Source organism: Lissotriton helveticus, chromosome 8 (genome assembly GCF_964261635.1).
Source record: "Lissotriton helveticus chromosome 8, aLisHel1.1, whole genome shotgun sequence".
Taxonomy (NCBI): domain Eukaryota; kingdom Metazoa; phylum Chordata; class Amphibia; order Caudata; family Salamandridae; genus Lissotriton; species Lissotriton helveticus.
Genome location: NC_136069.1, coordinates 770,278,599 through 770,293,676, shown reverse-complemented (window position 1 = coordinate 770,293,676; position 15,078 = coordinate 770,278,599). Strand labels below are relative to the sequence as shown.

The 15,078-nt window shown below is 46.1% G+C and overlaps 1 protein-coding gene across 1 annotated transcript in view; it reads left to right on the top strand.

Annotated features, from left to right (window-relative positions):
- The window catches only part of ABCC4 (ATP binding cassette subfamily C member 4 (PEL blood group)), a 1,754,849-nt gene that overhangs the window by 1,691,834 nt on the left and 47,937 nt on the right, over positions 1-15,078 (top strand). The gene's annotated exons all lie outside the window — the stretch shown is intronic.

Here is a 15,078-nt window from a genome sequence, read left to right as displayed (position 1 = left end):
GTGGTGGTTGGGATCACCCGCCAGTAATGCAGCAGTCCCACAACACATATTACGATGCGCCCGCCAGTATGGCGGGCGCATCCCTGGCCTTTAACATTGCGGATGGTGCTGCTGGCTGATGCACCTTTTGCAATGTTAAAATGGCATGCACTGCATTTCCCTGCACTGTGTGACAGGCACCACGCTGTACCTGCCACACAGTGCAGGGAAATGCAGGGGGGACCATGGGTACCCTCCCCCCCGGTGCAGCAACACCTTCCCCGGAACAAGGGGGCGCCCACAACAGGCCCCCAAACCCCATACCCGCCAAAGGCCTTTTCCTCACAACATCCTAATTTGGTGGACAGTGCCTGCTAGGCACTGCCACCATGTTAGGCTCCCTGCACTGTCCGCCAGACAATTGGTATGATTGCCTTTGGGATTGTAGTGGCGAACAGACTTTGCGTCCGCTGTGGTACCCACCGCCATCCTAATTCGGCGGTGGGTAAACCGCTTAGTGATGACGGAAGGACCGCCACCGCCAGCCTGGCCCTGGCAGGCCATCCGCCATCCTAAGCGGCCCTTATGTTTGCGTGTATGCTTCACAACTGGACTCTTGCTGGGTTACTCTGATTGAAGCTGAGGGGGTCTGTGCAGGAACTATTTTTCCTTGTATGCTTTACAGCTGAACTCTTACTGGGTTATGCTGGTTTAAGCTGAGGGTGTCTGTGCAGGAACTATGTTTGCTTGTATGCTTCACAGCTGGACTCTTACTGGATATGCTGGTTGAAGCTGAGGGTGTCTGTGCAGGAACTATGTTTGCTTGTATGCTTCACAGCTGGACTCTTACTGGATATGCTGGTTGAAGCTGAGGGTGTCTGTGCAGGAACTATGTTTGCTTGTATGCTTCACAGCTGGACTCTTGCTGGGTTATGCTGATTGAAGCTGAGGCTGTCTGTGTTGGAACTATGTTTCCGTGTATGTTTCCATTTATTGGTAGCTTTTCAGGTAGTGGCAGTGCAAGCGTGCCTCACGGATGTGACAGGGGCAACAGCGACAGAGGCACTACAAGCATTTTCTCCCCAACCTGACAGATAGGGTTCAGGCAGTTACAGATGTGTGTTATGCTTACTAAACAATTAACGAATTGCTACTCCTGCCTCATGAACATTTAGGATCACTTCAGCCCTCAGGGACATGCCTCCAGACACAAGCCTAGATCAGCCCAAAAGTCTAAACCAGTGCTCGTCTTTGTCATTCATTCAGATCGGGATACTCCCTGTGCAATGACTCCTCCACAAGTGAAGACCTAAGTTTTCTGCATAAACTTGCTCTGACTACCAGAGTCTCCCTGGTGAACTATGAGAGAATATGCCATCCAGATAGATGAAGGGCTGGCAGCAGAAGTCGCTCACAAAGTAAATCTTGCAAGGCATAGACAAAGTCTCAGTGTACAGATTATGTAGAGAGCACTAGCTCCGCTAACCCCGGAATAACTTGTAAAGGGCATGCAAGTTGCCAAGGGATATGATATGAAGGGAACAAGAAGCTAGGACTGTTGTAAGAATGGAGAAACAAGCACTGAGTGTAGTATGCCGACGCTGTGTATTATTAGCAGAAAACATGTTTGGAGATGTTGTGCAGTATCGGGCAAAAGGAAAAAAAGGCTGATGATGGCAGCCATAGCATTGCATAGGCGAAGATGTATCATCACAGAAGTGCAAATGCATCACGATGCTTATGTGTGCCTACTAAATAATGTGGGGGCACTTTTTAAAAAAAAAGTTGCTCCAAGTGGGATCAGTAAATACAAAAAATGTTATTTTATTAGCACGAAAGTGCTTAATGTAAGACAGAGGTTCAACAGTTATTTACTGTGTGGCCCACCTAAAAATTTAGAATTATAAAAGGGCCATGGGTGGGTTGGGGCCACTGAGCACCAGGTGGGAGTAAGCAACGGGGAGTTGGTGGGTTGGGTAAGAGAAAAGCAGCAAATGAGGGAGAGAGTAACAAAAAGAGGGCGTGAAAAGCACACGAGGGAGAGATAAACACTGAGTGGAAGGTAGAGGGGTGATTTGGTAGGGTGAGAAGCAGGAGAGAGACAGCATCATGGGGCTTGTATATGGTGGCAAAGGAGAAGCACCGAGGGCGAGACTGCAGAATACATGTTCTCTTATAGGGTGCTTAGCCAAATCAAGAAGAAAAAAACTGTTTCCTCAACTTGCTACAAGTCAGCCAATCAAAAGGGTGGCAAATAGGCTATGCTCCGGAGAAGAACCAACACAAGGAGAGGAAGGCAAGTCATCCAATAGGAAGTGAGCAAATTAGAGTGGCAATAAAGCCAATCAATTGCAAGCAGTAGATAGGCTCTAAAACCACAGCAAGTGTTTTTATAAGCCCACTAAAGCTTGCCTCAGAACTAAAAATGTACTGCACACATTATAAAAGAGGCTGATACCATTCAAAAAATGTTTTGATCAATTCCAAACATTTACATGTCTTATAGAAGCAGGCACCTTGGAGCGAAGGTTTGTTTCTTCTGCAGCTGGTCGTCCCTGCTCTCACTTTAGATTACAGGAGACCTGATCCTTCCTTTTCAGCCGGAGGCAACTCAAGGTCAGCTATAACCATTCAGGAACAGTTTCTCTTTTTTTAAACAAAAAGTAGAGGGGCTTTTATTAGAAGTAAACAAGCTTGGAACTGTGCTCCCAATAATCCCTCCTTCTTTCAAAATTCTAAGAATTCTAAAAAATGAAAGAATATGGTAAGAATGGCATATTTCCATTTATTCCTCCCACACTCACAACCTACCTCAGCTGTATGAAAATCAATCTTTGCAACATGGCAAGTTGCTAAACGTTTTGCCTGAGACTAGTAAATGTGGTATATAAGCACGCATTTTTAGGGTTGAGCCTGCAGGAGCATGCATGGCCATGCATTTCGCTTGCAAGACACTGTTGTTAACAAAAAGGGCTTGGAGCCTGCCCATTACGTACCATTTGTTGGCTTCTTGGGCATTTTTAATCAAGGCAGTCCTAATATCATTTGCGTTCCTCTCTGTGGGGCAGGGACCAAGCACTGACTGATTCAACGTAATCAGTGCCAGTGTGTTTCTCCCGACGTGATTGAGATACTATTTGTTCATTTTAATTTATAGTGCCCTGCAAACAGAAGTCAAGTGACTGGCAAAAACGTGCCCAGCAAGACAAACAAAATTGTAAAGATTTATTATATATTGTTAACTTTCTTTTATTTTTCCAAATCTTGTTTTCTCACTTTGCTTTCAAGTTTTCTTTTGTTTTTGCTCGTGAGCAGTGTTCTCAAAAGACGAGGATTATGTTATTGTAAAGCAACATTGTTTCTTTCTGTTGTATACTTTCTGAAATGACATTTCAACACCAAAATGTGCAATACACCCCAATTCACCCCTCTTTAATCTGCCCGTCTCCACTCCATGTCAGTCCACCCCACCCCACCCCACACCAATCCACCCCACTCAATCCAGTCCACCCCAGACCAATCTAATCCACCCCACTCTAATCCAAACTAATCACCCCAATCCACTCCACTCAATCCACCACACTTCAATCCTCTCAAAATCTGCCCCCACTCCAATCTGCCACACTCCAATACACCACACGCCAAAACAATCTGCCCCAATACAAACCAAAACAATGTGCCCACCCCATCCAAAACTATCTGCCCCACTCGAATCCAAAACAATTTGCCCAACTCCAAAGCAATCTGCCCCACTCCATTTCAAAACAATATGCCCCACTCCAATCCAAAACAACCTGCCACACTCCAATCCAAAACAATCAACCCCACTCCAAAACAATCAGCCCCACTCCAATCCAAAGCAATATGCCCACTTCCAATCTAAAACAACTTGCCCCTCTCCAATTTAAAACAAACTGCCCCACTCCAAAATGCAACATTCCAGTATGCCCCACTCCAATCCAAAGCAGTCTGCCCGACTCCAATCAGCCCCACTCCAATCTAAAACAATCTGCTACACTCCAATCTGCCCCGCTCCAATACCGAACTATCTGCCCCTCTCCAATCTACTCCACTACACTCAAATCCAAAACAATCCACCCCACTCCAATCCACTTCACTCCAAGCCAATCCACCCCACACCAATCCAGTCCAGTCAAATCCAATGTACCCCACTCCAATCCACCCCACCCCACCCATTCCACCTCAGTCCAATCCATCCCACCCCAATCCAGTTCTCTCCAACCTAATCCAGCCCACCCCAATCCATCCCACTCAATCAATCCACCCCACCACACTCCACTCCACCCCACTCCAATCCAATCCACATCACTCCGATCCACCCCACCCCAATCCAGTTCACCCCACCCCAATCCAACCCACCCGAATCCACCCACTCAATCAATCCACCTCACTCCAAACCACCCCACTGCAATCCAGTCTACATCACCCCACTCCAAACCACCCTACACCAATCTAATCCACCTCCCTCTATTCCACCCCACTCAATTCCATTCTACTCCATTCCATTCTAATCCACACTACTACAATCCATCCCACCCACTACACTCCACACCACCCCACTCCAATTCACCTCACCTCACCCTCCCCCTCCATTTCAATCCACTTCACTCCTGCCTAATCCACCCCATCCAGTCCACCCCACTCCAATCCACCGCAGCCCACTGCAGTGCAATCCACCCCACTCTACTGTAATCCACCCCACCCTACCCCCAATCCAATCTACCTCACCCCAGGTCAATCAACCTCACTCAATCCAATCCATCCAGCCCACCACTCTCCAATCCATACCACTCTAGTCAAATCCACCCACTCCAGTCCAATCCACCCCAGTCCAATCCACCTCACTTCAGTCCAATCCTCCCCAAACCAATCTAATCCACCCCACCCCACTCCAATCCATCCCAGTCTAATCCACCTCACCCCATTTCAATTCATCCCAGTCCAATCCAATCCACCCATCCAGCCTACTCACTCCAATCCAGCCCACTCCACTCAATCCAACCCACTCTATACCAATCCAATCCACCCCAATCTATCCAGTCCTTTCCACTCTACTACCTCATTCTGCTCTAACCCACTCCACTCTATTCCACCCCACTCCTCTCTATGCCACTCCACTTTAAGCCACTCCACTCTACGACACTACACTCTATGATTCTGCTCTCTGAGACACTCTCGGCCACTGAACTACTGAACTCTACTTCCCTCTACTCAACTCTATGACATGCTAGTCTCAGTAGCAGCTGCTACCGTAAGGGGCTGGTGAGGCGGGAAGGGGGCTGGGAGGGGATCGAATGGAGAAAAAAAAAGGAACTTACCTGAAACAGACTGACGCCTGCCTTTCACCCGTCCTTTTAATTTTCTGGTCCCAGGCAGCAGCAGGAAGCACCCAGGCAGCAGGCTCTCCTGAGCCAATCAGAACTCTGCAGTGCAGTGTTGTGATTGGTCTGAGCACCGTGGTTCAGCATTCAGATGGGTTTAGGGAGGCTTTACATGTTTCTCACCAGGCTGTGTAATGCAGCCTGGTGAGGAACATGCAAAGTGCGCAGGACTGTTTGGCCGGCCCAAGAGGGCCAGCCAAGCAATCATTCACACCTAGGGAGTGCGAACAACTCCTCCCCCTGCGCTGCCCTACCCCAACATGCCCCAGGAGCCACTGACTTCCATAGGAAAAATACAATGATAGTAACGAGACGCTATATCACTGTATTTTACCTTTGAAGCAGTAGGGCAGGCACTCCTATGCCTTAGCGGAGGAGCCGCCACTGTCTACTCCCCCTACCCCACTCTACGACACTCTACTCCAACAAATCCAGCCTGTGATACTCTGCTCCCCCCTCTCCCCTCTAGGACACACCACACCACTAACTTTTAGCCATGCTGAACAGCAGTCACACTGGTGTACAACATTGCAAAAACACATTGCCAAGGCCAATAGCTCTTGTATAAGCATAAGCGAGACCTATTGGCTTTGCCAATGCTTGTTATCTCTTTGGTGCTACCTTAATGATCTCGAGGCTCATCCTTGCTCCCACTACCTTAATCTGAGAAGCAGGCTTGACCCTATGAATATGTTCTCCTCATCTGTTTAACTGTCAATAGAAAAAGAAAGGAAAAAGAAGAGAGTAACCCGCGACAGCTTGACAGGCTGAGAATAAATGGACAAGATCTGAAAGGAAAGAAGAATACGCAAAAGAGAAAGGTGATGGGAACACAGTAAGCTGAGTAAAAATGAAAGACTAAGCAGATGATGTAATAGATATATAGGGGCAAATTTACAATCCCCCTGCACCACCAGTACATCACTTTTCGTGACATGCTGGTGGCGCAGGGGGATCCTCCATATTTACAAGGACAGGAGAAGCCACCCTGTGTGACTTTTCCTCTCCTTGTAAATATGGCCCCTTCACAACAGCACTTTGCGTTAAAAGGGCGTTTCATGGGTGTTACTGTGAGTGTTCCCACGCAACACCCATGGAACAAGACACATCCCCAGATTTACGAGAAATCGTAAATCTGGAGATACATCTGAATGCTATGCCACCCTAGAGGTGGCGTAGCGAGGCGTAACGAGGAGAATTTTTTTCATTTCTCCTCGTTTTTTCCTCTTTCAATGTGTGCACGCATCGAAAGAGAAAATGCCTGTAGCGATTGCCTTTGTGCAGGAAGGCACCCCTCGCTGCACAAAAGCAATCTCCCCACGACACAGGCATCCTTGCACCATGGTGCAAGGGTGCCTGCATCAGCGCATAGCTGCAGTTTTTGCGCCAGCGCAGGGGGAAGCACAGAGATGCTACATATTCTTGTAAATATGTTGCATCCCCGTACTTCGGAAGTGTCGCAGTGTGGCGCAGCCAAAGGGCTTACTTTGCCATGATGCGGCACTTCCTTGTAGATCTGCCCCAAAGTCTGTGGGTCAGTCAATGGATGGATGAAGAGATGGTTGATTGGCCGGATGCATAAGGCTGGATAGATCAAAAGGCGTTTGACTAATATATATGAGCGACGAATGGATGAATGGATGAGTGGGTGGTGGGCTAATGGATGTGTGTGCTGAAAGCGCAGACCGACCGTCGATAGATATATCCAAGGAAAGAGAAACATAGAGGTGAATGAATACACGTTGAGGCAGAAGAAACAGTAAAGATAGTAAACTGGAAAGATGAGTTAACTCCCAGGTTTAAAGGGGAGCTGGAGGCGTCAAGAGAGTCAGACAAACCAGAAATAAATCATTCCAATAGACACATTTCCTCTGAGCGCTGTGCATGTCCTATTAGGGTAGGTAGATTAGTTGTATCATGTGTACTTTGCATTAAGATATTGATGGTAGATGTGTGAATTAAAAGTTACATTAAGCCTACGATTTAAAATGCGAATACATGAAACACAATTTAGCACATTTGCCGCCTCAATGCCAGGAGATTATTTCAAAGACGTAAAACAGAAGCCGAATTATGTCTGCGCTTTCTTTTAACAATTGCTGCATTTGAACCCTTACATCATGCTTCAGTAGACATTTGTTAACACGCCGTTGTTTTCTGTAATGCGGACCTTGAAACTTTGCCAGCGCCCCGAGAGCGTGTAGCGGCCCACAGTGGCCAGAAGAGTGCGTGTGTGTGTGACAAATGGGACAGTACCAAAGGCCAAAATGCTCTGAATGAGTTAAACAGAGCCGTGCACGCTACTTCAGGTGCACGTTTTACCCGTGTGTGAAAACAAAGGGGAAGGGATGTGGCTTAAAGGCTGGAGCGGCCGACTTTAAAGCTGAGGAGCCAGGTTCAAGTTTGGCGTGAAGCTCAAACATCCTGTGTCTCTGAGCAAATGACTTAGGGCCTTATTTATGAAGGCCTGAGTCACTTTTGCACCGCCACTGCCTCACTTTTAGTGACACAGCAGCGGCGTAAATAATGAGCCATGTTGCACGATATTTACGAAGTGACGCATCTTTGCAGATGCATCACTTCGTAAACCCCTGCACTAGGTTATACCTGCGTCAGGTGTAATGTATGCAGGGTGGGCATTCCCCCTGCAAGTAAGGGTTGTAGGAGTGGCGCAGTGAAATCTATATAAGATTTCACTGCGCCACTTCTAGGACGCCATTGCATCAAAACCTTACTTTTGCCTCATGGCAGGCATAAGGGTGACGCAGGCCTTTTGAAAAGGGGCTTGCCCCGTGTGAACGGAACATGGCTGCCGTTGCAGCACGTTACAGACACAACTCCAGCAATGCGCCACTTTTATGCCGATAGATATGTCAGTAATACTGTCGTATCTGCCATTCTTTGCGACATGATGCGGCATACAGTAAATATGATGCATCAGTGGTGTTGCAAGGAGGGCGCACTGAGAAGTGTCACATCGATGCTTCTCATAAATGAGGGCGTAAATCTCCTGTGCCTGAAAATGAATGGGCCCGTCTGTAATGCCACTGGCGCTCATGTAAAGCGCTCTGATAGCTTCTGGTTAAGTTTGCGCTATATAAAACTACAACCATAAAAATCAACCACTGTTTGGTACTTTCTTCTGGCTTTGCATCAATTGGAGAATAACACTGAGCAGTGGGTTTGGAGTTTTGGCGAATGACCGCAGGCGAGAGAGTGAGAGAGAGCAAAATGGGGGCGGGGAGGTGAGGGAGAAGCACTCGAGAGTGAAGGCCTCAATGCTGGCAGGGGAGAAACACACAAGAGAGCATCACACGATGGACACAGAAACACTGATCATGGGACGGGCACGGGAGAGATCACCTAGTCAGTAGTACGTCCCAAACTTTTTGGAACCCAGACCCAATTTTTACAGGGAAAAACTTTCATGACCTACCTAGCTTTAATGGACATGAGGCAGGCAATTTTTTGAAATGTAACTAAAGCATTGTGTGGTAGCATACTGTAATTTACAAACAGCACATTTCCCATTCACATTGTCACTACATTTGCACAGTCATACCTTTTTATTGATAAAACTATATTACACACAAATAATAATGCCTGGAAATCAGGTTTTCATGAATATTTATCATTTACTCATCCCCACATAAAATGTCTTGATATCTTTTGATGTTAATAAAATCTTTGTTTCCATCACACTTCCGAATTGCCCCAAAAAATTACCCTCATTTTTGCTTTCCTAACTGCTGAATGTATATAGTTCATTTACAGATATATGCACTCTGGGTTCAGTTAGCGTAGAAAGGGTCACAACCTTTGAATACCTGGGGGTAACATTACACGAGAACCTATCCTGGGAACCCCAAATCGCAAGATCTCGGCTTAAACTGTCTCAACTCTCCGGTGCAATTCTGAAGGTTGTAAATTCTTCAACCTTCAAACCAATAAGTCCGGCACTGGAATTGTATAAATTGCAGGCCAAAGCGGCCACTTCATATGGCAGTGAGCTATGGGGGCATAGGGCAGGTTCGGTTCTTGCCAGCGTCGAAAACAACTTCCTTAGACGTCTTTTGGCCCTCCCCCGGAGTATACCGTTGTTTCCCTTGAGACTGGACATGGGTTTACCATCCATCACTGCTGAGCTGGAGTCTAAGCCAATAAGATTCTGGCATAGGCTTTGGTCTACCAGGGAGCTTGCCCATTACAGGAGTGATCTCGTCCATGTAATGGACCTGAACCAACGTGACAAAATTCCCTGGTTAACCTTCATAAAAAAAGAACTGTATCGGTTAAAATTACCCGAATTATGGGAGGCTCCTGAATTGGGATGTCAAAGGCTTTCCCGCAAACATTTGGTTCAGATCCATAAAGAGAAAAGTTTGGATCTCCTCCGGACTTCAGCTAAACACAGTACCCTAACCGAACGTTTCCTACTATCCAAAAATTCATATGAATTCGAAGGTTTTATGGACATCATTTATCCTATTTTAGCCAGGAAGCTGTTTATACAGTGGAGGCTTGGCACTTTGCCAGTTAAAACCTTCACTTGTAATTGGCTTCACGACGATGACAAAATTTGCCCACGGTGTAACTCCCATGATGAAGATGAAACACATCTTCTTTTTTTCTGTCTGCATACCAGAGACCAAGGAAACATTGGTTGGTCCCCCTATGCAGAAATCTGGGATTCAGGAGCCACATGCATGCGTACAGAGTATTAAGAACTAGTACCTTGCCCCACATAGTCTTCGCAGTGGCAACATTTATTTTTGCTATGTGGCAGATCAGGAAAAAATTGTTAAATGCACAATTGTTGTAAATATTGAAAATTGTTTCCATACCACGGACTGTGCTTTTGGATCATGTCATAGTTGTCTTCTTTTATGTGCTTCAAACAAAAAATGTAATTCACAGACGAAACCTCTTCTACATCTTAGATTGAGAATCTCATTAAGCATCTATTTAAAGACCACCATTGAAAGGGCTGTTTATAGATGTGCCCATTACCCTTTCCTTATGTTACGCAGTTCGTTTGGTAGGCAAAGCACTCACCACACTGAATTCCGCAGTCCCTCCCCCGCCTTTTATTTTCTGTTTTCCACGTGGCTCGCACAGCACCCTTCTGGCTGACTGCAAGTGCAGAGGCACCTGAAAAATCCAGGTGATGAGGACGCCTTACCTTGAGCTGAACGTGATGTCCAATAATGCTCTGTCAAGAAGCACATTGAGACCTCCTTTTTCCTCTGAATACTTGAAATGGCTGGTAAATGTTAATACTTCTCTCGGACACTGCTCTGGGCACAGATCTCAACACATATGTCACAACTGTTATATACGAAGACTCATTTAAATGCTGTTTTCATTTGAGGCCAAGATGTTTCTTCTAAAGAGATATGGGTGCACTCATTATGTTATGTCTATCGTGTAAGGATTATGCAGCCTGTGTGTTTCCACTGCGCAGCTAGTGGCTTTTGTGTAGTGGACAAACTTGACTGGGGAGAGGATGCGGCCTAACAGCTAGGGCGGTCGATCTCAAAGCTGGGGAACTGGGTACGAGTCTTGGCAAGGACTCTCATTCAGGGCAAATCACGTAATCTCCCCATGCCTAATAAAAAATGAATGTGTCCTGTCCTTGTGTAATGTAACTGGTGCTCATGAAAACTGCTCTGATTCCTTCGGGTCTAGGTTGAGGTATGTAAAACTCCCAAAACAAAAAAATATAGGTTCTTGCTGGTTTTGTTTAAAAAACCGATTGTGATTTAAAGTTTCAGGTTTTATTTATGGCCGCAGATAAGCATCTGCCAAGTAAAGTGACTATAAAAGACAGATAACTTTCCATTGCTTTGCTGATAACATCACATGGTGTTTGCTGGGCTTGCAAGGGATCACACCTCCAGGTACCTCTAATAGTGACTCAAGGTGCTGCAGCCTGTATTTTTGTCTTACTCCCAAGGACCTCTAGTAAATAATAATAAACAAATGTATAAAGCGCATGGCTACACTGACTAGTGCGTCCCCGCGCTGCGGCATCAGAGAACTCGTTAGAAGCAGTGCTATGAATTAATTAAGAGGGAAGGCCTGAGGACGGAAACAGCCAAGTTTTGAGTTTTTTCTGAAAGAGTGACTCCGAAGGCTCCATCCGTATACCCAGCGGGATGTTCTTCCAATGTTTAGCCGCTAGGAAACGGAAGGATCGGCCACCCATTCTCCTTCTTTTGATGGCCGGTATTTTCACCTTTCCCTTCCCGCTTGACCTCAAAAGGCGGGTCAGAGTGTAAGGAGTAAGTAAATCATGTCGATAAGTAGGCCCTTTTCTCTGTAAGATGCGAGGATTAACACACAGGGCCTTAAAGAGAATTCTCTCCCTCACTGGAAGCCAGTGAAGGGAAGCCAGGGCCTGGTTAGAAGACGCTCTCATGGGCAGCATTAGAACGAGGAGGGCTGCCACGTTCTGAATGCATTGGAGTCTGTGCAGACATTTGCTACTTGCCCCCAAATACAAGGCATTACTATAGTCTAAATGTGAGGGTACCAAGGCATGGACCATGGTTTTTCTGGCTGTCAAGGGGAATATATGATGATACAACGAATTCCGTTGCAACGCATGCCTTTACCACGCATGCGTTACAACGGAATTCGTTTACCACGGATAAACTTTTCCTCGAATAATTGCGTGGTGACGTCATACGTCGTTAAGAGAAAACGGCATTTTTTCCGATTTCTCTTAAACGACGCTGACGCCGACGTGACTTATGGTGAGTTGTTTTATTTGGGGGGGAGACCCCCCCAAGCCCCCCTTTTTTTCTTTTTACCTTTACCACATATGCCTTTACTACAAACATCGTAGTAAAGGTATGCGTGGTAAAGGCATTAGTTGTAACCACGCATGCGTTGTACTGCATGCGTGGTTAAAGATTTCGGGGAAACGGCTTCGTTGTAAAGGCCGTTTCCCGTCAAGGGCAGTACATCCAGTGTCTTCCGGAGATCTCTCATTACCCCAAAACATTTCCCTTCCACCGACTATTGTGGTTCTCAAAAGATAATTTGGTTTCAAGCCACATCCCTAGGTTATTAACCTGTTCGCTATGGGATGGGGTTGGTCCCAGCGTCTGAGGCCACCATGCTGAGGACCAAATTAAAGGAGCTATGCCTACCACTAGAACTTCTGTTTTTTTACCATTAAGTTTCAAACAGTTATTCGACATCCAGGACTCCAGTTCTTGTAAGCAAGTTGAGAAATTGATGGCTACCTCATCATGGGCTTGTGTTAATGACACCGCCAGTTGCGTGTCATCCGTATATGACTCAACACTGATACCATATTTCCCAATAATCTCTGCCAAAGTGGTGATATAGAGATTAAAGATAGTGGGGCTGAGTATGGAGCCCTGAGGGACTCCTTCGGCTAGTTTAATACTCCTAGAATAGTATGGTTGCAGAGACACCTGAAAACTGCGATCATGTAAGAAGGACCCCAGCCAGTCTAGAGCACGTCCCGACAGTCCTCCTTTCCTGAGGCGCTGTAGAAGCGTTGGATGGGCTACGGTGTCAAAAGCAGCACTGAGGTCTAAGAGGACTAGGGCGATCGTCAGGCCATCGTCTACATCTTTGCGGATGGTTTCTGTAGATAGGAGTAGTGCTGATTCAGTTGAGTAGTTTGCTCGAAAACCCAATTGAGTTGGGTGAAGTAGGTTGTGCTTATAAATGTGAGCAGTCAATTGAGTGTTGACCACTATTCCAGTTATTTTGGCAAAGTAAGGCAGGAGTGAGATTGGATGCAGTTTCTCCAATTGACTCATGCTTACATTCAGCTTCTTTTTTTATGGGGAGGATAACCACCTCTTTCCACCTTTATGGGACCGTCCTGAAGTAAAAGAGAGTTCAAGAAGGTGGCTGATGTAGGGTGCTAGGACCTCAAGGCTCTCTCTTAACACTTTAGAAGTAGTAGGGACCCTGGGAGAGCCTGATTTAATGCTTGAGGCTATGCCCTTGAGGTTATCACCGGACGGGAGAACCAGATCACATAGGCATTCTGCCTCCGCTATGTTGGATGTCTCGTCGCCACTATCAGGGCACCTATTACGTGCTTCATCTGGGATGGTAGAGTAGAGCCTTTCTACCTTCTCTGCAAAGAAGTCTGCCACCAAGTTGCAAGAATCCTCAGAGCTGGTGTTGGCAGCTGTGGTTCTTGCTAGTGACGAGATCTCTTTAAAAATCGTGAAGAGTTCTTTCAAGGAGTTCTCAGCTGTCTCAATACTATCACTGTAATAGACGGCCTGGGCTTTCCTTATAAGAAAGAGATAGTGTTTGAGACTGGTTTTATATTCAACTTTCTTGTGATCAGCGAAGTCTTTCCTCCAAATCCTTTCTAGGTGATTACAAGCAGATTTAGCTATCATCATTTAGCTTCATCATTGATGCACGGTGCTGTTTTTAATTGTCTCCCAGGCATGCTCGAGGACCAAGGGGCATTCCTATCTAATGCCTCCATAATCCATTTGTCTAGCGCGCAGCAGGTAGTCAATATCTTTGCCACCAGGGGGTCCGCCATGTTGGAGAGCCAGATTAAAGCTAGCTGATGAGAACCTAGCCCACTTCCTATGCGGTTTCCCAGCGCCAGACATCTTGGGAGTAAATATACAGCACCAGAGCGCTAAAGGAAACCACAAAGTGGTCAGTCCAAGGAACTGCAACCAGGCTTAAGTTAGTGTCCCTGCATTTGTGTCTAACTCCAGGGCCTTCTAGTAACAGCTTAAGCTACTGCAGACTGCATTTCTGCCTGGCTCCAGGGACCTCTAGCAACTGCTTAAGGTACAGCAACTTCCATTGTGCCTTTGGCAAATCCAATAAGTTTCATGAAAGATACCTGTTGGCTCTGCAAAGGTTTGTTTTCTTTGCCTACCTACTCTTTAGCCCATTTTTTGTTTTTATCTTTTAACTTTCTGGTGGAGGCGGCTGGCTCCAGGCAGATGTGATCCTCCCACGGTTTTACTGTCATTCCTTTTATATCTGGGGTATACCCTTGGGGCTGAGCTCTTTCCATGCTAAGAATGAGGTGTCTCTTTTGTTCATGTGCGGTCAACGGCACAACCCTTAAAAGGGTGAGCTCAAGATTTCATACTGACGAATGATCGTTCGTCATTTTACTGTGGACCCACTATTGATTATCCTATACTGGCAACTGCACTGGACCAGGTGAAGAAGGTAAGCTGTTGTGTGCAAATCTTTAATTCTTTAATGTGGTTCTTCATCTTGCAAGGGTACAAATGCATGCATATTATACTACAACCCAGATTCTCAAAGGTTTAGTGTCAGGATGTATTTACTTTTGTAATGCTAAACCAATGCTAAACTTTCTTTGGGATTCACAAACCAACGCAAATTGGTATTTGCGTTGGTTTGTATGGAAAAGTAACGCAGAGCAGCACAAAATGCTGCTTTGCATTACTTTGCGTCAAGGGCGCGTTACATGGGTGGTACATGAGGGTATCTATGCTACCATCCATGCTTTTTGAAGGTAAACGTTATTCTCAAACATCAGCAGAAAAGGTTTAGCACCAAAAATTAACTCGGCTGAAAAGCAGGCAGTAAAAGGAGAAATGCACAGTGCAGCACACATAAAAGTATTTTGATACCCTTCCTGTACAAAACCTATGCTAGACTCACACAGACACCCTAGCTCAATGACACTAAG